Source organism: Perca flavescens, chromosome 19 (assembly GCF_004354835.1).
Source record: "Perca flavescens isolate YP-PL-M2 chromosome 19, PFLA_1.0, whole genome shotgun sequence".
In the NCBI taxonomy this organism is placed as follows: Eukaryota; Metazoa; Chordata; class Actinopteri; order Perciformes; family Percidae; genus Perca; species Perca flavescens.
This window is the reverse complement of record NC_041349.1, coordinates 2,786,252-2,809,778: the sequence shown is the minus strand read 5'-3', so window position 1 is coordinate 2,809,778 and position 23,527 is coordinate 2,786,252. Positions and strand designations below refer to the sequence as shown.

The 23,527-nt window shown below is 41.8% G+C and overlaps 1 pseudogene; it reads right to left on the bottom strand.

The window, feature by feature from the left end:
• LOC114574063 (zinc finger protein 501-like) overlaps window positions 1-23,527 on the bottom strand; it is a 134,005-nt pseudogene that overhangs the window by 1,332 nt on the left and 109,146 nt on the right.

The following is a 23,527-nucleotide window of genomic DNA, read 5'->3' as shown; positions in this document are numbered from 1 at the left end:
AGTTAATGTTTACACAGATAACGAGGGAGTAGAACACAAGCTAGAGAATAGTTTGAACTTACGTTCTGGGCTAAACACACATCACTTCAACAAGTCCAAAAACGGGAAAGGAATGATAAAGAAAAAGTCTTCTGCATTCTGTCCCCTTCTCCTGTCTGAGTGCGAGTGATTGGCAGGAGATCAAAGCAATGAGTCTCATCACTGTTTGGTCAATAATCTCAGGAGAGACAGAGCAAGGGCTAAGATGGTCTTTTTTACAAGGCTGATATATGTCCTGAGCGCGGTCATCTCCTCCTTCCGACATGGTTCCAACTTCAAGAAAGAAACGCACTGTAAGCTACGCAGTGAGCCCGCACGGCAACTTCAGGAGACTCTGATGAAGCTGGAAACACGCCGTTTCCACACCGAGGTAATCCACCGTGATAATAATGATATTTTAAATTGTTATTGTCAACATTTTTACCATGGTTAACCGGTACACTGGTAATCGTTACATCCCTAATGCGTAAGCAGTCTAAAAATATATATTTACTGACCACTGCTCTGAACTGAAATCATATCATTCGAGGAGTTAGGCTACTAATCATTTACACATTTTAAACAGTTGTAGCTAGGGCATCAAAATATATCCTAAATGTTGCATTAACTTGAAACAGGTAAACTTTGTGGTGCATTCAAAGTTATTGTAAAATACCCTTTTCTCATCTGTTTTTGTTGTCTAAAAGACAATTGTGAAACCCTCTTCAGTCTGGAGTAACCTCTTTCCTTCACTCACCTCCTCCTTCTTCTTCTTCTTGCTCCCTTGCTCCTCCGAGTCTCCCGAAGCCTCACTGACAACTTTCCTCTTGCCCTCCTTCTTCTTCTCCTTCTCCTTGCGTTTCTGCATGTACTCTGTGATAAGGTCGGGGCAGTCCAGGTTGTCTTGTGGCTCCCATGTGTTATCATTACTGGAAAGGTGAGTGCAGACAGAAGAAAATCTCCTCAGGCTTTGTTTTTAGGCAATACATTCTAACTCTAATTCGTACTATTCCTTTTTTTCTATTGCCATTTTCTAAGGTTATTTGCGGGTCTGCAACTTATATATATAAATAATATATACTAGAGCTGTAAGTCTTCCTCTATAATACCATCCAATTCCCATCTGATTTTCTTTTTAATATTCAAATAATATTCAAATATTTATTGCTCAATTGCACACTGTAAAATAATATGTACTCCTAGTCCTCACCTACAAAGCCCTCCACTATCTGGCCCCCACATATCTCACTGACCTCCTCTCCACGTACCAACCCTCAGGGTCCCTTAGAGCAACCTCAGCCAGTCTCCTCTCCATCCAAAAGTCCAAACTCCGCAGTTTTGGGGACAGAGCATTCTCCAGGGCAGCTCCCAGGCTCTGGAACTCCCTCCCCCAAGAGATCTGCACCTCTGAGTCCCTCATCATCTTCCAGTCCCGCCTCAAGACCCATCTCTTCACCTCTGCCTATCCCTAGCCCCACGCCCCTCCCCTTTTCATCTGGGCCTGAATCTTGTTTTGTTTTGCATGAATTACCTTCCCTGTAAAGCAACTTTGAGTCCTTGAAAAGCGCTATATAAATTCAATTTATTATTATTATTTTCATTACTACTTAGGCATATGCTACTGAGAATACAGTTGTTAAAAGGTAATATATGAAGTAGACGCTAACTGACAGCTGTAGGGCAGCTAACAAACTTTAGCTTTCTCCATGAAGCTCCCAGCTTAGCTAACATTACTATACCTCGTGACTCCATTTGAAAACAAGAACAAGATAACTAATGTTAACATAAGCACTTTGGCTCGGTGGATGTCGATTTTAAAGTCATGTTAAAACTACTTCCCGTCCTTGCGATTTCTAGCCGCAACCTGTCACTCCCTCGTGTACTAACGTTACTCAGTACATAACCTTAGCTCCGTAATGTTGTACTAACGTTAGGGCTGGGAAAAAAATCAATTTGATTTAAAAATTGAGTTTGTAGGTCAAATCAATTCATATCGATATTTTAGATTATTTTTCTCCCCCTCTTCAGTATAGCGTACATACATTTTGCATTCACCAAATGTTCCTTCAGGGTTTCCGTAGCACGCTCCCTGCGGCGCAGCCTTCTGGCGAATGGCGTTACTGTTTACATGTTCAATTCAACTAAGAATTACCTCAGGATTTTGTTGTTTTATTAGCTCAATCCAAATACAGTATAAATAATTTGGATGTTTAACAATCTTATATACATACAATTAGACTCCTACTTACTCTGAGAACCCCTTCCATTTCAGCAGAAACTCTACTCTTCCCTTCACCATTCTGCAGTCCAAAACCTTCTCCACCACATACTCCTCCTCTTCCTCCTTCACTGCTGCTGCAGCTGCAGGAGGTGCTGCAGGCTGCTCCTCCTCCTTGGCCTCCTTCTCCTCCTTCACTGCTAGAGCTGGAGGAGGTGCTGCAGGCTGCTCCTCCTCCTCCTTTGCCGCCTCCTCCTTCACTGCTGCAGCTGCAGGAGGTGCTGCAGGCTGCTCCTCCTCCTCCTCCTCCTCCTTCACTACTGCAGCTGCAGGAGAATCTGCAGGCTGCTCCTCCTCCTCGGCCTTCTTTCCTGCTACGGTCGCCAGCTTGACGTCTGCTGAGGGCTCCTTTGGTAGACCCAAGGGGGAAACATGTAGAGATAATGATACAAGGGTTAGAGGAACTAATGGGAGGTGGGAGTGAATTATAGTTTACCAAGTTTTACTATATTAAAATGTTCTGTGTGAATGGAGAAAAAGCAAGGGCTGATGAGGTGACCAATCAATAGGACTTCAGAGTCTCAATTATCTCCTGCATTAAAACTGAAATAACTACTAAAATGGAAGCCACAAAAGTCATTAACTGGAGCTACAAGCTACATGCACTGTGGCCTCAATCAACGAATTTACCAGAAAATCACCAGATGTTCATCGCCTTGCAAAACTCACTTCGTTTCAGGAAACAACAAACTTTGAGCTAAAATGGCAAGTTTTGAAAAACCTTTTGATCGTGCATCAAGGCAGGCCTGGTTGGTTCTTTCGGGGAATAATTGACCCCAACAACAACCACATGCTTATAGTGGCATTGACAATGAATAAGCCTGAATAGTGTAGTGCTTATTAATAACAGACTGCATTTGAGTATTAAATCTTTAAATATTAATCGAATAACGGCATAGCAACCGGTCTGCTAACTTGTTGCTCTCTCTAATATAACCAATATAAGCTGCTCTGTTTAGGCTACAGAACACGTAGTGAGGATAACGGGTAGATGCTCAGTCTAGGTGCTAGTTCTGGGTTTATCACCAGGTTCACTCAGGTGTGTCGGCCAGAACACCAAATATTCCAGAGTATGAAATGAATAGCTGAGAGATGGTTCTTATTCTGTTTATTTCTTCCTCTTTCTTGTGTGTTTGGTTTCTATAAAGAAAGAAACAAAATACATATGAATAAAGGAAACATATGTACAGTATACACTCATTCCTTGTAATGAAGAAGACACATCTGGAAAAGTGTTATCAATGGGGCCCTCCAGGATAGAGCCAGTTGGCTAGTAGCCATTGGTCAAAGCATTGCTTCCTCCCCCATCTATGTTACATATGTTAAAGAATATATACCATGTTCGAACAAAGAAAGCCAGAGTGACTTTTGAGAATCTGGGTAGCTGTCGCTCGCCGAGCTCTGCAGGGCTTGTACATGATGCTGATTTCTTCGATGTAAATAAACCTTTATAATCAAGAAACTACACTAGGTAGCGCATCGCTACCGTGACGGCAGCTATGCGCCCCGTCACAGACACTTTACTATCTTGAGGCCACGAGTTACTATCTTGAGGCCACGAGATACTATCTTGAGGCCATGAGATAGTTAGGGCCCGAGCGCCGACAGCGGCAAAGGCCCGATTGAAACTGAAGGAATTATTTTCCCATCAAATGAATTGGCTTTTTGAGGGGCTTAACATATTCAAAAACTCACCAAATTTGGCGGTCGCATCAAGTCTGGTGAAAATGTACGTATTTTAATGGTTCGGGAATCCAAACACCTTAACGATGAAAAGTTATTAAAAGAAAAACGCCCCCTAAGATTTAGCCACGCCCCTTTTGTAACTAATGACCCTTGTGATGTAGACCCTTGTGTGAGGTAACAATGAACTCAGCAGAGACTTCCTTCTTCATTGGTGATGGTTTGGCCCGTCCCCTATGTTTAAGCCACGCCCCCTTTCATAAATGCTGACCCATCTAAGGTAGAGTCTTGTGTGAGGTATCATTGAACTCAGCAGAGATTTCCTTTTTAATTGGTGATGGTTTGACCCGCCCCCTATACTTTAGCCACGCCCCTTTTCACAGCTAATGATCATGCCTTTGCCATCCTAGGAAAATAAATATTGCAGGCCTAGGTGACAGGTTTTACTGCCTCCATATCGGTGTAAATGTTAAAGCTACTTTCATATATGTTTCATAAGTGTTCTGCTACGATGTGGATTAAGTTTAGCCTGTGTTACGACGTGACATTTATTTGGAGAAAGAGAGATATTATTGCCTTGATAATGTTGCTGTTGCTGTTTCTTACTGCATAGCTGATAAATGTGCAGATTGTTTAATATTACTTGTGCAGCAATGTGTTGATATTCAGGTTGTTCAGGTTGCATTATTATTTGCATATATATTTCAGAACTACAACTAAACTTCACATGTATTGTAAAATACAACTTCATAGTTAACTTCATGTTTGAGTTGTAAATAAATCTTCCTGCATCTCAAAGATCTCTGGTTCAAGTTCTTACGTGACACCCTACAGCGGGCAAGTGTTTCAGTAGCCAGTTTTCAATAGGTTTTACAAGCCTATTGCCTATATTTTTGTAATATAATAAACACGGTTACTGGTTTGTTCGAATTCTGCATTGTTTTATAAAATGATAAATCTTTACCCGGACAAGTGACTTTTGTGCATGGACAAGTGAAACGTAAATGTACTTGTCCGAAGGACAAGTGCCTCGAAAAGTTAATGTCAAGCCCTGATACTCATATACTATTTGCTGATCAACAAACAGAGACACACCATGAGACAGGAGACACTCCACACTAGAACATCACTATACTCATATACTATCTGCTGATCTACACACAGAGACACACCATGATACAGGAGACACTAACCCGGCCGCATGGCCCCCCGCTCCCTCTAAAGGACCAAACTGGGCCGTTAAAAGTCTTCTATTGCTGGGCCAGTGGCTAGCATTAGGAGACGGAACAGCCCCCCCACTTTGATTGGGAACATTCTCTGGACTTCAATCCTTCACTTCATTTGACTGGAATCACAAGCACCAAAGCATGACTCAGCATCTTAGTGATCTCATGAGATTGATCAAAGAAGAAGACCAAAAGGAGAAGATGATGGCGCTTCCCTACCTGGAGGCTGTCCTAAACCTTCAGTCCCCGTCCTTTCCTGTCTTATTAATATTCCTCTAGTCCGGAAGTGTCCACAGATGGAAAGAATTCATCCAGGTTAGGAATATTGTCCTGTAGAGTCCATGCTAACTGTCTGCTAACTTCATGTACCGACCTCGTTCCGTCTCCTCGCCCTGCACCGTGTTCCCGGGTACGTTTGTTTTTTTCACGTTGCTGCCTACACAAAGAGACTATCCCCGCCTTTTTCTGTTTAGTTTTCACCCCGGGACAGCCCCCGACGTCCAGCGAGCGCTCCCACTGTGGAGCGCAAATACGCTGCGTCATCTCTCTGAGCAGCCATCTTAGAAACAGCTCTCATTGGCTATCAACACGTCAATCACGTTCTCTTTCCAACGGTACATAGCGTAATAGGAACATCCAATGGGAGCCAGTCCTAATGAATGCGGAACAGAGCTAAGTCCCGCCTCCCAGAGCCAGCAGCCACATCCATGTGATTTATGAGAACAAATATGATCAACAGTGTTTGAATGAATGTTAAAAGGTTTTGGAAGTCATTTTAAGTCTTTAGTATGTTTTTTATAATAGTATAGAAGTGAGTAAAAGCATTTAGCAAAATGTGGTCACTTGGAGAGGTTTAGGAGAGGTTGAGGAGAGGTTGTGGAGAGGTTTAGGAGAGGTTGTGGAGAGGTTTAGGAGAGGTTGTGGAGATGATGGCTCCCATTAGGTTAGGACTAGAGATCTGAAACTTTATAGAGGTCTTGTTGACAAGGTCTAGAAGGTATGCAGAGGCGCGGGAAGTCATTTTCAGCAGGGGGTGCGGGATGCTTTATACCAAAGCGTTGTATGGCTCAAGACTATGGCGATATAGTATTCACTAAAAATCACCCAAGCAGAAAGCACAATAGTAATTCTGAAACGTGATTGACTGAAGATACAACAATGCCATCACACAACACAGCTGAGTGCAGGTTGCAAATAACAGTCACTTAGTCAGCTGGCTACTTCACAAACTGCAAAAGCCAACATATAGGCTACTGCACTTATCAACTAAGTCTCACACAGGCCTATAGCAGCATCACAAAATTATGATGCAATAAGTCTGATATGCACGGCTTTTCAATAAACTAAACAAAATATGTACATTATCTGGTCACACGGTCACAACAGATTATATTAACCTACTCAATTTACAGATAGCATAATAGCTCTTACATTTAGAAGTTCTAATTTCTACATGGCAGATCAAATCCTCAAAGTCCAGCTCCCTCAGCAGCTCGCTAAACCCTACTACACATGTCTGCTGTGTGCTGGGAGCACTTTACAGGCAACGCAACAAATGTCTCCGGTGGACAGTGATCTAGAATCCACTCCCGTGGTACCGTTTCACCGTTGTGAAGGTGTCGGGTCAGTGCCTCGTTAGTGAGAGAGCGGGTCTTTCTGCCGCCAGCCTCGTCCCCCCCTCCACTGATTCTGAAAGGCTAATATCCCTCTGGGTATAACTTCCTCCCGGACGGTCTCTGTGATCGGTCCCCGTAGTGCAGGCTCTTCAGAGATGATGGTACCTGAGGGGCCATTACCTTGTTCTGTAATGCTGATGACCGGCCTCATCTCTGTCTTTTTCCACAAACGCTTTGCTAAAGTTAACGTTAGCCACCGTTAGCTGTGGCTGAGTGTAGCTGGTAGAAGGCAGCGATTCTTCCAAGCTAATGTTGGCTAGCTCCTCGACATCCTCCTCTTCATCATTCCCAGCTCTTTTTAAAAAGCTATTTATTCGCTGATGCAACCCAATCTGACCGGGGATCAGTTACTAATTTATTCCACTCTTTCAATCTCAACGCATTCTTAGAAAGCTGATCTTGGATCAGTGCGATGTAAACAACCTGCTCTATGCCCACCCACCTTTATCTTTAGCCAATCTACACAGTGCATGCGGCCTTCTCCCAATCATTTCATTAAACAACTTGTATTATATTATGATTGGATAATTATCACCATAATGATTAATGCCCATTGGGTAATACAGGCTTGATCGCAGTTTGCCAACAAGGGGTGCTGCCGCCAACAAGGGGTGCTGCCACCAACAGGGCTACCCCAGCACCCCTACTTCCCGCGCCTATGAAGGTATGTGTTGTGTTGTGGTCTGCATATTGTGGCACAAAGTATATTTTACCAAAATAACTATTTTGAACCATGTTTGAACTGCTGTAGTGCATGTTGTGTTTTAATCACATGCTAATCCAGCCCATTTTCATAAACTAGAAGAATGTAGGTTTCTAATGAAGTCTCATACATGCATTCTGGCCTCCCCGTTCTTCTGTTAGAAGCTTCTCCCTTTGGGGAAGGGAAATAGACCAAAATCAGGCAACAGAGGTTAAAGCAGAATGAGCCTCATGCAGCTACAAAGAGACAAACTACTCACATTGAGGGTCACATTTACATTCTTTAGATGTGTTTTTCACCGGCAACTCTTCATAACATACGAGGCATCAGATCCTTCCATGGATCCATCCCAATTCTTCTAGCAGATGGTGACGTTGATGAGAACACAGCTAGAAGTTAATACATGAAGTCAAAGCCAACTGTGAGAGCTGAAGGGCAGCAACAAGTCTGTTAGTTCTACCTCCATCTGAAGACCCCTCCCCCCCCCACCCATCCTTACTATCTTCACTTCTACACATATGTTTGGATTTAAACTGTTTACACCAAACTCACACAGTTCTACTACAATGACAACGACAACACGCAGACACCAAACATTATTATTAATATTATTAAGACGCATGGCAACAACACAGAGATATCTATAAACAATATAAACTCCACCTGTTTGTTCTTGATATTAGCCTGGACGTGTTATCTACAAGGTGTTACAGATAAGTACAAGTCATATTGATATATTTACTATTAACTTGGTGCACTTTTTGCCATTGAAGACATAGCCCCAGTTGAAATTTTGGGAACCATTTGATAAACTTGGAAATGACTGACTCGCCTGAATGCACCATAAGTTTAGCTTTTTCTGAGACTTGACCATGTTTTGGGACTTTAGTATTTTTGCTGTTTTAGAACTTATCAAGTTCTTGCTTCTCCGACATATCCATTTATGGATTCAAAAAAAGACAGAAAAGTAGATCTTATAATGAATTGTCAGGGGAATGAGAACATTGGCAAAGGTAAAACAAGAACAGTTTGATAGGCTTAAATTTGCAATATTATGCTTTCAGCATCTTTTTTGAGCATAGAGTACCTTTGAGATTATTCTGGAGAATATTCTAGACAGTATTGGTCATTGCTTTGGATTGTTGCAATACTAATAAAGAAATGACTTCATAGATTTCCAGATTTTATTTTATTATTGAAGCATGCATTGTTCAATGGTATACAAGATACGTGTATTGACTGTCTGTAAGCAAATTAGGGTTTTTCTAGAATGGCAAAGGTATGTCCCGCCTTGCTCTGCCTCTGATTTACTTACCGTGGTATTCTTACCCTAACCAATCTCACTCCTCATGCCTAAATCTAACCAATCCAACCAATAAAGGCATTGAGTACTAGCCAATCAGAGACAGAGAAGTGCGGGATTTGCCTTCGCCATCCTAGGAAACACAAATGTGCATACTGTTGACTGTATATAAATAGCTGTTTACAGTGTTGTTCTGCTAGGCAACGGCTGCCCTCTTGTGGCAGCTTGTGAAAGGGAACCTTTGCTCTTGGCTTGACCTAATTTCATCCCCTCAGTGAAGATCACAGCTGTGAGTAACTCTGTAAAACTCTTTGTATGAATGAAGATATTAAACCTGTGTTTACAGAAATGTTACAGTATAAGGACAATTCAGAGGGATGTCTAACTAGTATTAGTTCTGAATGTTTATGTTGAAACACATGAACACATACCTCTCAAGTCTCACGCATTGGACGTGAGACACACGCATTTCAACCCGTTCACCTGCTCACACGCCACACCTTGTGTTTCTCACGCAGAGAAATTACCAGGAAAACGCCCACCAAGTTGCGCCGCTATTTTGTAAACAGTGGAACAAGTAGAGGAATCAAGTTAGTTCCCCATAGAGTTCAGAAAGCCCTGCCAGGCTGCGATGCACCAGAGGCCCGTTCCAGAAAGCTGGTTTAGTGAAAACTCTGAGTTGTTTAACCCTGTTTTTTTCTCAAACATGTCATGTCCTTTTGTCGACGATCCCATTGATGAAAAAGCTGTATTAATTCACAGAGAGTTTACGTCGGTACCTATTGAGTCCCGACAATAGATCCTATAGTCCTCATATCACTAACATCAACCATCGTGGACATCCCAGCAGATTCTTTGTATCGCATTACGTTTATTGCAAACAGCAGTTTTCTTTACAACTGCTTACTCGCCCGCAGGATTGCACCTAAATGAAATTATAGGTGTAATACAATTACAATTCCACTGTCTTGTTTTTTTTTAACGAAATGCATGTTCAAACTCGCTGTTTGTGCGCATGAGTATTTCTGCCGACCTGTTTGTTTGTGGTTGTTACCATGGTGAATCGTAGAATCATGGCTCCATTCATACTGCCTTTTGTGCATGCGCGTAACCCTGAGTGAACCTACTCCGAGTTGATTGATCAAATCAGCTGTTCTGGAACCGAAAACTCTGAGTTTCCATCTCAGGGTAAATCAACTCATACATCAGGGTTAGACTCAGAGTTTGTTAAACCTCCTACCTGGAACGGACCCCAGCTGAGTGAGTGCGGATTTTAAGTTGCGGCTTTCGTCGCTGTTTGTGACTTTGCCTGAGATTAAGTGACAAGTGTACTCGCCCTGTTGTTTATTTGGTTGCCATGACTTCACAAGTGATGACGTCCTGTCACTGTTCCAGTTGAGGGGAGAGAGAGGAGATGACAGTTGGCTTGAGTTCAGTAGAGCACACAGCTCTGTAGAGTCGTGTAATTATGACTTTATATACAATATGTACATAGCGGAAACCCTGTTGTGTGTCTGCCCTATTTCTGATACTGTAGCAGCAGAAATCAACATAGAGGAAACACTGGGTAGCTTTTGCGCCTATTATTATTATTATTATTATTATTATTATTAAAGCTACATGTTGAATCAGCTGCAGGGCTACTCTGACAGTTTTATATTTTTATAAAGATACCCATTTTATAATAGGCCTACCCATAATACTTTTATAACAGTACCCATAAAAATTTGGAATATTTTTAGTTTTTTCTTTCCTTTTATTTTTACTGCACAACCTCCCGGCCCCCATTGTGAAAACCTTTGGCCTAGGCTATTTCATTATATTTTATCCAGACAATGCATAGTAGAGCTGCACAATTATTTGAATTTTAATCACGATCACGATTTTGGCTTCCCACGATCAAATTTGCGTGATCGAGCGATATTTAAAATGCGTCATAGAACGCTCATTATCAAAGTTTTTGCAAAGCCACTCTAGCGCTCCATAAACCACTCTCTGATCACATGCCTCTGTGAGCCAATCAGAGTTGTTCCCTGCACCGCTCAGCTTAGTTTCTAGATGTAGACGTCACAGAGGACAGAGGAGTAACGGGAGGAAAATCACACAACAGGTAGCAGTCGGTCATCATAAGCCGGTCACAATGTTTACCAGTTTACCAGTAAACGCAACATTATGTCCCGTATGTTTTGTTTTTCAGACAACAGCAGTGACTATAGTGCCAGTTTGTGTCTGTTAGCTCGTAGCTTTAGCAGCAGACTGTTGGACGTCCCGTTGTTGGAAATACAGACACACTACACCGTTTGGCTGTCAGCTTTTTAGCTGTGTTTAATCCAGTTACTACTGTGGCTAACAGTAGGCTAACGTTACCTGCTGTGTAACGTGTTATTAGTGTTTACTGTAGCTAACGGTAGGCTAACGCTACCTGCTGTGTAACGTGTTATTAGTGTTTACTGTAGCTAACGGTAGGCTAACGTTACCTGCTGTGTAACGTGTTATTAGTGTTTACTGTAGCTAACGGTAGGCTAACGCTACCTGCTGTGTAACGTGTTATTAGTGTTTACTGTAGCTAACGGTAGGCTAACGCTACCTGCTGTGTAACGTGTTATTAGTGTTTACTGTAGCTAACGGTAGGCTAACGCTACCTGCTGTGTAACGTGTTATTAGGGTTTACTAGCGTGACATGCAGCAATGTTTATGTTGCCCCTAACGTGAGTTTCGTAGCATCAGATTGCAACGCAGACATGTAAGTGCCAGTGTAATGAGCCAATGAAATCCGCGTTGCTATTTCGTCAGGTAGACGCACAACAGCTGAAATGGCATACTCCTTCACAGTATCCTTCAATAAAGGAGGAATGTAGCACAATATGGATGTAAAAGCATTTATAATTGGCCTATGTGACAATAAAATTAGTTTTGGTTAAATCAACAAATAATCGTGATAATTAATCGTGATCTCAATATTGATCAAAATAATTGTGATTATCATTTTGGCCATAATCGTGCAGCCATAATGCATGGTATTAATTATTGCATGCACACACACACACACACACACACAAAGAAATTGCTGAATTAAATAAACATTTTTTTCAGACCCCCGTCCCCACCCAAGCCGCTGCCGCCAAAATCTCACTCTGAACTCTGTTCAAAACTTGAGAGCCCTGTGAACAGACTGCTGAACAGTCCTACTGGGCAAAGGCTTAGGGGCCAAAAATGTCAGGGGCCTCCTGGGCCTTCTGTCGTGGTACTCAGGGAATGGTGGTCCCAAAAGCAGAGAGCAGGCGAGAGTGGGTTGAGCTGAAGGATATATTCACAAAACCAAGGTACACATAAACAAAAGGAGTCCCAAATGCAGCAGGCAACAAACTAACTCCAGAATGACGAAAATACAAAGAACAGGATCTCAAAACTGGAACACAGTGACAGCAAGGTAAACTCCCCACACAAACAAAAACAAAATTATATGACACAGGACAAGGGGAAAACAAAGACTAAATACACAAGGTAATGAGGTAACAAGAGGCAGGTGACACAAGGGCTGGGAAACAGGTGAAAAACATAAGGCAATCACAGGGGCGGGAAAACCAAAGACAGGAAGACAGACTGTCAAAATAAAACAGGAAACAGAGCAAAATACAAAACAAGACCGAAAAACAGACACCACAACAAGACAAGACACATGACAAAATACAAGACCAGAGGCCCGTTCCAGAAAGCAGGTTTAGTGAAAACTCTGAGTTGGTTAACCCTGAGATGAGGGAAACTCTGGGTTTTCCGTTCCAGAAAGAGAGGTAACTTAACCTCAGAGTCAGTTACTATGGTAACTGAGCCTGTGAACCTAACCTGGTCGGGAGCAGGTTTTCTTCAAGAAACCTCAAGTTTCTCTCAGTCTCTTCCCTCTGAGAGGGAGGAGAAACTCATTTCCTCATTCATTCATTCAGTCTGTATCAGGCGCATTTTATTGCAGTATTATCTGCATGAATAAAAAAACGTATTGGTTTATAGATAATAAAACCTTTTTTTCTCAAACATGTCATGTCCTTTTGTTGATGATCCCATTGATGAAAAAGCTGTATTAATTCACAGAGAGTTTACGTCGGGAGATGATATTGAGTCCCGACTATAGATGTATTTTCATTTCCACATAACTGATTTGAGAGGTATTTTTTATCACAGTCCATTAGATATGTAGATACCTTATCCGTCCTCATATCACTAACATCAGCCATATGCTTTAACATCCCAGCAGATTCTTTGTATCGCATTACGTTTATTGCAAACAGCAGTTTTCTTTACAACTGCTTACTCGCCCGCAGGATTGCACCTAAATGAAATTATAGGTGTAATACAATTACAATTCCACTGTCTTGCTTTTTTTTAACGAAATGCATGTTCAAACTCGCTGTTTGTGCGCATGAGTATTTCCGCCGACCTGTTTGTTTGTGGTTGTTACCATGGTGAATCGTAGAATCATGGCTCCATTCATACTGCCTTTTGTGCACGCGCGTAACCCTGAGTGAACATACTCCGAGTTGATTGAACCAACTCAAATCAGCTGTTCTGGAACCGAAAACTCAGAGTTTCCATCTCAGGGTAAATCAACTCAGACATCAGGGTTAGACTCAGAGTTTGTTAAACCTCCTACCTGGAACGGACCCCAGAAACTACCGAAACCATAACAACAAAATAACGAAACCATAACACCTTCACCTACAAAATGTCACTAAACCCACACCTGAATGTAAAAAAACATGAATACGATGCAACACGTGTGTGTGTGGTCATAATGCCTGAGGTGAAAGTTACCTTTTCACAAAGATACACAATGTTGATTTGAATTTGTTATAGATTCATTAGGAAATGACTTGATGATGATTTTCAAGATGTATCTTCCTTTAGATGGCCGCGGTTTAGTTGAGAGGAAGTGAACAGGGGGGGGTTTGTACCTGTGTCTCTGACAGCTCGCCTTTGTTTCACCACAGAAATGTGGTCAGAAAGAGACTCAAAGAAAGACACTACACGCTATCAAACTACACATCAAGAATCAATCAGGTCTGCATTAAGCAGTTAGTGTTCACCTGAGTGTGTGTGGGTTTACGTGGAGCTCTGTCTCCTAAAACGCACCAATAAGCTCGGCAGCTAACAAACAACACAACTATTCCACCGCCAGCCACAGATCACAGTGAAACAACAAGACTTTCGGTTCGTTTTGGTTCCTCCCAGTCAGGGTTTTTCAGATTAAAGTTTAAAATGATAGAACGCCGCCACCTGGAGGTCAGGAGGGGAAACAACAGATACACATTCAGTTCATTAATCAGTTAGTGGTGGAGTAGGACTGAGTACATTTACTCCAATACATTTATCTGACAGCTTTAGTTCTGCTGATTCAGGAGCATTCACAGTATTGTTCACATTCTTTTTTATTCTTCTACTTTCTTTGGACGCCTCTAACTTCTGCATACTTTCTGCTAAAAAAAACCCATTTAAATATAAAATTATTCAGCTCTTTAAGCACATGATGTTTTCTGCTATTTATAATTTTTAAAATAACACGTTTTTCTTTATTTTTATTTAACATTAGGGACTGTTCGTTATTTAATTAAGGACCCACCGGAGGAGTTTTGAGATCTTCAGTCAAATCAGACTCGACCTTCCCTTTGCCAGCAATAAAGTTTTTATGATCCTCCAAAAGGACTGGGAAAATACACATGACCAAACGTGTTAACATTATGGTGTGGTGGCTATTTCAGTAGATTTACTCACTAACATTGTTGTGGAAACACAAGCATGGAAACTAAATGCACACTTCCTGCCTTAGTGCATTACTTCAAATACTAAGTTACTCCTATAGGCGGAGTTTGACATTCGGCCAGCGGCGGCAAAAAAAAGAAAAACTCATTGTAGCAGCTGAGACCTGGCCTACCACTTGGGGAACACAGCACGAGCACATATGGACAAAACAAACATAATAAAAAATATATGTTTATTCTTAAAGCAGATTAGAATTACATTGGAACAATTTAACAATTTACCCTTATGAAATACAATTGCGGCATGGCTGTGCACGGCAGCGTTGGACCTACAGTCTGTTGAGATGTCTCTCCAAACGCAGAAATGAAGCGCAATCAGACCATAAAACATTAAGGCGCATTAAGAAAACAAAATCCATATTTTGCAGTAATCCAATGACACACACACACACACAAACACAAAAAGTAGACCACAGCGATCAGTAGATCCACAAAAAGGGTTACGGTGTATCCAGCTCCAAACCGTTGAAAGAGGCCTCTCCACGTCGCCGTTTAAACAAAGTGGAATAAACTTAGAAAAGTCTGAATCTACACAAAACGTGCAATTCAACTGACATCAAATGTATACACATGGCATTTAGGAAACCTTTACTGCAACGTCGGCACAGCAAGGTGTCCAGACTAGTGCAACAGTAATTTTCTTCTTTTGCTTCCTGCTGCTCCCAACGTCAGCCAGGTAATATTTGTTTACTAAAGCAGTACATGAAATCAGATGTATTACCTACCACCATTTAGTTGTATTGTGGATTTTAAAATATTTATAAAATATCTGGTCATGCCAGACGTAATTATTACACTCATTTTTTAAACAATGCAATTACCCTGGCAGTGCTCCCCATATGGGTCAACCCATCTGCTAGGGATGGGGGCCGAGACAGAGCTACATGGACAAATATGCACCAAACAAGCCACTTTGAAATGTTGCTGTTTTCATGAATAGGCTACAAAAGTTGGATGACCCCTTCCCCCAGGCTAAAAAATGTTGGGTGACTTACGCTGGAATACGTACTTTGAACTGTGTGTTGCGAGAGTTGATTGCAATATATGCTCTCAACGCTAGATGGGAGAAATTCCTAGCCATTGGACATTTAAGCGTAAGCAATTTAGCTTTTCAGCAATCACAAGCATTTTCTGCAGGAAATGCCTTTATACTTTTCAAAAGGCAATTTTCCCTTCCTGTGGTCCCCTAATTCCCCCTATTGAGGAGGAGAGGGGGAGGGTGGGCAAGGTGGAGAGTGGGGGTGTGGCCTTCGCCAACAGCGACTTTGCTCGTTTGAAAGCCATGGGCGTTTCTCAATACCAAGAATGCAAAGTACGGACTTGTGTTCTTGGGGAGAACGTTCTTGCTGGTTGTTCTTGGAAGAATAAACTCGCAAGTTCACAAGCTCAGAAAACGCTGTTAACAGTTTGAGACGATGCCTTCTTCCTGTTATTGCTCAACACCCCCAGCACAGAGGCTACCTGCAGGGCTCCAAAATACCAGCTAGAAATAAAAACCACAACAATATAACCACTTTGTATTAAAACAATCTCCGGACAGGAAAACCTCATAATGCTACAACTATTGCAATAATATTGAAAAATAAAACTAATTGAGCTTTTCTTTATGGTTTAGCTCAAACACCCCTTACTTATTCAAAAGAGTGGAACGCGATCCCTGTTATTAGTGTATAAGTTTAAGTCATTTTAAATTAAAAAAATAAATAGGTATATGCACTGGTGTGTCCTATGTGTTCCTATTAGTATTATGTGGAATTATCATTTCTATATTATTGTAGTGCACTGTATATGCCCAGGGAGATGGAAATTAGAAATTCAAATTATAAAGGTTGGTGTCTCCCCTTTAGTCTACATAACATGTCACAGCATGTTACCACTAATAATATACAGTCTATGGTATATCTCTCCTCTGCGTGCTGCGCTGTGTGTGTGTGTGTGTGTGTGTGTGTGTGTGTGTGTGTGTGTGTGTGTGTGTATGTATGTGCTTGTTAAGTTTAACTCCAAAAAGACAGTTAACACAGGTTCCCGTTAAGCTTATGATGGACATGTGTTGTGATATTTAAACAAACGATCCGTCAACGGCGAAATAAAAGCCTCTTATTTACGGGACCGGTCTAAAAGACCTCCGGGGTCCTACAGCGGGGTCTCCGAGTGGGACTGTCCGAGCGCCGAGCTAGTGGCCCCGGCAGGCGTAAGCTGGCGGCAGCGTCAATTTATGGAGCTCCGAAAACTTTGGAGCAAATTGTCAATTCGGCAAAGATTTTCGCAAGACTGCCTATATTCGAAATCTAAACCTTTCATTTCTCGCCTAAAATGTTCTCAGAAGTGAATTTAGTGATGAATAAGATGGCGAAAATTGTTAAAATTGTCCCGTTTTTGGGCTGTCTATGTACTGGAAATCCAACCATCATTGAATGCCAAAATGAATGTTGGGATACAGGTGCTGCGAAGTTCATACAAGTTACCAACCGATGTATCCTCGGTAAATGGGCGTGTCAAGAATACATCCAGGAATTTTAACTGTTCTTGGCGAAATGCAAACTTGTGTATTGGGACAGTACTTTGGTAACACGAGATGACGTTTCACAGGGACACAAGAACACAAGTCAATAGAAGAACACATATTGGGAAACGCCCCATGTCTCTCTCTCATGGGTGGGCCAAATTCTCTGGGCGGGCAAAGCAGAGAAAGGGGAGGTAACCTTGCTCCTTATGACCTCATAAGGCAGATCAGGATACCCAGGGCTCGGTTTACACCTATCACCATTTCTAGCCAATTGGGGACGATAGGCAGGCTGGGGGAACGCACATTAATGTCAAAAAAACATTTCAGCAATTTGACATTAGTACACAGTAATGGGATTTTTTTTTCATGAAAAACAAATACCACTTCGTTGTGGCATTAGTTACATAGCCCTAGCAGTTGAACGCTGAACTCAAAATATTGTATTACAGGAATAAAAGCTAATTTTGACCAGAATTAATCCCTTCAAAGGGAGGGGGGCGTAGCCAGGATAACATACATGCTGTTCAGAAGATAAAGTTTCTCCTGGTCAGCCTTTAATGTGGAGAGAAGATCAGAATATAACAACACAGCTATCAGGGCATGAGGAGGAGGCAGGAGGAAACAGCTTGGCTCTGAAACATGTTCACAATGAGCCAGTGTGAAGGCGCTGGTGTCTTTTAAAGGAACACGCCGACTTATTGGGAATTTAGCTTATTCACCGTAACCCCCAGAGTAAGACAAGTCGATACATACCCTTCTCATCTCCGTGCGTGCTGTAAGGCTGTCTGACAGCTCCAGCATTAGCTTAGCAAAGCACAGATCCTGCAGGTAACTGGTTCCAACTAGCCTACTGCTCCGAATTGTGACAAAAGTGACAAAATAACTCCAACATGTTCCTTTTTACATGTTGTGATTTGTATAGTCACAGCGTGTACATAAAACAACGTAACATGAGACACAGCCATCTTCTAACAGTAAACAAACTGGGAACTATATTCTCAGACAGGCTTGCTGCGAGCATATCACTCTGCCCAAGTACTACATTCTTCCACCTGAGAATATAGTTCCCGGTTTGTTTACGGTTCGAAGACGGCTGTGTCTCATGTTACGTTGTTTTTTGTACACGCTGTCACTCTACAAATCACAACATGTAAATAGGAACATGTTGGTGTTATATTGTCACTTATTCGGAGCAGTAGGATTACTGGAACCATTCAGCTGCATGTTCTGTGATGGGCTGATGCTGCTGGAGCCGTCAGACAGCGTTACAGCACGCACTGAGATGAGAAGGTAATGTATCAACTTGTCTAACTCTGGGGGTTACGGTGAATAAGCTAAATTCCCAATAAGTCGGCATTCCTTTAAGATTACTGGTGTGAGAAAACATTTTTCCACATTGTTCTGTAAGGTTTTTCTCCAGTGTGAATGCGTTGATGTCTGTTCATGGTACCCTGTTGTGTGAAAGCTGCCCCACACTGATCACAGCTGTACGGTTTATCTCCAGTGTGAACGTGTTGATGTGATTTTAGGTGACTCCGTTGTGTGAAAGCTGCCCCACATTGATCACATCTGTATGGCTTCTGTCCAGTGTGAATGCATTGATGGCTTTTTAGGCTGGTCTTCTGTATAAAAGCTGCCCCGCATTGATTACAGCTGTAAGGTTTCTCTCCAGTGTGAATGCGTTGATGTTTTTTTAGGGTATCCTGTCGTGTGAAAGCTTCCCCACATTGACCACAGCTGTAAGGTTTCTCTCCAGTGTGAATGCGTTGATGTTTTTTTAGGGTATCCTGTCGTGTGAAAGCTTCCCCACATTGACCACAGCTGTAAGGTTTCTCTCCAGTGTGAATGCGTTGATGGCTTTTTAGAGTACTCTATTGTGTGAAAGTTGCCCCACATTGATCACAGCTGTGCAGATCCTGTCCAGTGTGAACTCTCTGATGAATCTTTAAATATCCAGATGTTGTAAAGGATTTGTCACAGTGTTGACAGTGGTGACGTTTGGGTCCCTCTCCTCCCCGTTTCTATAGCAACAGACAAACCGAGAGGAAGTTAGTGAAAAACCTTCTTTAAACCCTGGACTTGCTCTCATTCACAATTTTAACTCCTCATACAATAATTTATGACAAAATGAAGGGAAATGTTGCAGACATATTATGGAAGGAAATGTACTCTTCATAACTTATGTCTCCCCATTCGACTGAAAGGACAATGTTCAAAACTAAATCATGTGCGCACTCGCTTCAGTTTAACTTTCAGTTAGAAATTCCATGGTTACTGTAAAAAAAAATGGGTATTTTTCATTCTTTAAGGCAAGACACGGCAGGCAAAAAAATTTTTTTCCCTCACTGGTCAATTTTGAGATTGTGGGCTATTTGTCTTCAATAACATGTCTTCTTTCAGACTTGGTTGGATCTCTCTCTCTCTCCCTCTCTCTCTTTCTCTCTCTCTCTCTTTCTATCTCTCTCGGAACCAAATATGGTAATTTCCTTTTCATCTGAAACCAATTGTGAAAGTAATTTCCGCAGTAGTTCAGAATGTCGAAATATGTGCGTTGAAACTCATCTCAGAGAAGACGAAATTAGTTGTCATTAGCAAGAACACACAGGGGATTACAAACTAAGACAGCAGAGGCCTGGACTACGAAGCAAGATCAACATGTCCTGGATTTCTTTCAGTAATCCGGCTTCAACAAACCTAATAACTGCAGTCCCGCATAACCTGTACTATGACGGTGGTTATCAACTAGTTCAATCAACTCAGGGTTTCCCAATCCAGTGACGCGCGCGTTCACATAAAAGAGGCGGTGTTTGCGCACCACCAATCGCAAACCTCTACCAGAGCCGCATATTTTACATAAGAAGAGCAAACTATAATTCTACATAAATATGAAGAACACAGACACGGTTTTACAGAGATAACGGAAAACAGTCGCTGCTTCCTAAAACAGGAGGAAAGCTGGCAAAAAAAAATAGGTGACAGATTCAGCAACTACATGGCCTATTTCTCGCTTAAAATGTTTTCAGAAACATGTTTCAGTGAACTATTTTAGTACAATATGAGATCGTATTCTGAACGGTCGCCATGACAGTCTGGCTCTCAATATCCGGAGAAAACAAACCCATGTGACGCGTTCGTCCAATCAGCTGCCGGTTTTCATTACTTGGGCAACAATACAGAGTAGCGCCGCCTGCTGTTATGTAGACGTATTATGTTTCTCAGCCGCCACATGAAATAAACAAACACAGCTGCGTTAATTTCATTAATTTTTTTTAACGAGTTAAATATTAAAAGATTAACGCAAAAATTAACGCGTTAATTTTGACAGCCCTATATATATATACACACACATATATACACACACAGTACAGGCCAAAAGTTTGGACACACCTTCTCATTCAATGTGTTTCTTTATTTTCATGACTATTTACATTGTAGATTCTCACTGAAGGCATCAAAACTATGAATGAACACATATGGAATTATGTACTTAACAAAAAAGTGTGAAATAACTGAAAACATGTCTTATATTTTAGATTCTTCAAAGTAGCCACCCACACAACGGAGTACCCTAAAAAGCCATAAATGCATGTGGAAAAACTTTTACTCACACCAGTAACCTTAAAAGACACCACCAGCTCATTCACACTGCCTCATAGTGAACATGTTTCCGAGCCAAGCTGTTTCCTCCTGCCTCCTCCTCATGCCCTGATAGCTGTGTTGTTATATTCTGATCTTCTCTCCACATTGAAGGCTGACCAGCAGTAACTTGATCTTCTGAACACCATGGATGTTATCCTGGCTACGACTACATATTACACTCCCTCCCTTTGAAGGGATTAATTTCACTCAAAATTAGCTTTTATTCCTGTAATACACTATGTTGAGTTCAGGGTTTAATTGCTAGCACTATTTAACTAATGCTGCAACGAAGGAGTATTTGTTATTAATTTTTAAAAATCCCATCACTGTTTTCTAAGGTGATGTCAAATTACTGAAATATTTAGTTTATTGTCCTTTAAGATGAAGAAAAGAAGCAAATCTTCATAACTAGAAAGCTTTAATCAGAACATGTCTGCTGCTGCTGCTTAAAAAATGACTTGAACAGTTAATAGGCTCGTTGGAGATGAGCCAGATCTGCGCAAAATCGATCACCGGCAATCACCGCCCAATGCATGCTGGGTAGATTTATGTCCGACTTGATCCCGACTTTCTCTGACGTCATGCACACGTGGACAACGTTAATCTCACGAGATCAAGGCGGCCGCAGTTTTTAGGGCCAGACGCCGCAGTTGCTCTCCACCGACTGAAAGACCCAGGTGGACCCAGGGGCATGCTGGGAAACACCGGCCTCTCAGCTGATCTAACAGCTGATTGGCTCAGAATCGACTCAACATGATGATGTTTTACATAAACTTTTTATTGATTTTGATTTGGAGGGATTTTATCTGCTATGTGTCTGATTTAAAGGCTTATTATTGTGAACAGAACACATGTAGTGAGGCTGATAGTGATGTTTAGAAGTCAGAGAGACTAAATCTGATCAGATTACAGATCATCTACAGTCTGTTGGTAATTAAAATCAGCAACAGATCACATGTAGATCATTCTGACAGCTACTCTGTCATAATAAGAACAACTGGAGACTGTGTAGGAGCTGATATATATGGGTCTGATAACCTTTTATTAAATCAGAAACGGACCACAGTGTTTCTGTCACTTCCTGTTCAGACTGAAGGCTGCTGGAAAAAGCTGAAACTGTCCGGCTTGAGAGCGGACTTTTGTCCCCGTTTAAACTGCGTCTGTGCTGCCGCCATCAACCAGAAGGTGTGGACCCTCTCCACACACTCGCCGTTGATGTACAGGGGGGGCTAGGTCTCTGCTGGTCCTCCTCAAGTCCACAATGATCTCCTTTGGTTTCTTGGTGTTCAGAGCCAGGTTGTTCTCTGAACACCAGGCTGCCAAGTTCAGGACCTCCTCTCTGTAGGCCGCCTCGTCTCCAAACTATAGTTTAAACACCAAGGTGGTTCATATTTTATTACTTTATCATTTCAAGTATTCATGGTAAGAACATGTGTTTCATAGTTTATTAAACACATGTTTTTATTTGTCTTCAGGGTCACATCAACCACATCCTGGGCCTCTGACAGCCGGCCAATCACAGTCCTCTCCTAAATAGTCATAGCATAGTTTGTCGAAAAAAAGTCATAGTATAGTTAATAATAGTATAGTTATAAAATTTTGAAAATAATTACTGGTATAGCATGTCGAAAAAAAAGTCGAAAAATTTGTGTGTTAATATTAATAATAGTCTCTGTGTGTGTGTTCAGGCCATAGAGAGGGGTCTGGTGTTTGTGTGTCTGTGTCTGTGTGTGTCTGTGTGTGTCTGTGTCTGTGTGTGTGTGTGTGTGTGTTCAGGCCATAGAGAGGGGTCTGGTGTTTGTGTGTCTGTGTGTGTCTGTGTGTGTCTGTGTGTGTGTGTGTGTGTGTGTGTGTGTGTCCAGGCCATAGAGAGGGTCTGGTGTGTGAGGTGAACTACTCTGCAGCCATCAGAGACTCCACCAGGAGGCGCTACACCATCACCACCGCTGTGTGTCTGATGGAGACGTGGAAAGGGAAGGCCCGCCCTCTTCTGTCCCAACCCACTTCCTGTCCCTGTGACAGGACGTCCTGATTGGCTGTGTCCTGACTCCCCTCTTTGTGTTTCAGAGTGTGATCCTGTCCAGCGCCGCGGAGAAGGTTGCTGATGATATCTGCAGCATGATCAGTCTGAAGTCATAAATAATAATATAATAATATAATAATGTCTGTGTGTCCTCAGCCTCTGGAGCTCAGAGGGCCCTATGACATCACCAACCTGCATCCTTCCTATTGGTTCAGACACAAACTGTAGTCTTCAACAAAAACTACAGTACTACAGTACTCGTCTCCTCCACCTGTCGATCTGTTGTTCTACACACAGGTCATTATTATATATATTATTAATATTATAATAAAGCTGGACGATAGAAAATAAATTTGTTTCTGAAACATATTTGATTGTGTGGCGTTTGCTGTTGTCAGAAACCAGGAAGACGGCGACCGGTCTTACACACGTCTAATGTCCTAGAAAGATCATCCATATACAAATTAAAAAGAAAAGGTGACAATATTCCACCTTGTCCAACCCCATTGGTAACTGGGAAAGGATCTGATGTAATCTTGCTTCATCTAGCTCGCATTGTTTGATGGGAGTACCAATAATGCAAGATACGTATTAGGTATGGGGGGGACCCTCGCTCTTGTAATTTTATAAACAGTTTACCGTGATTAATACGGTCAAAAGCT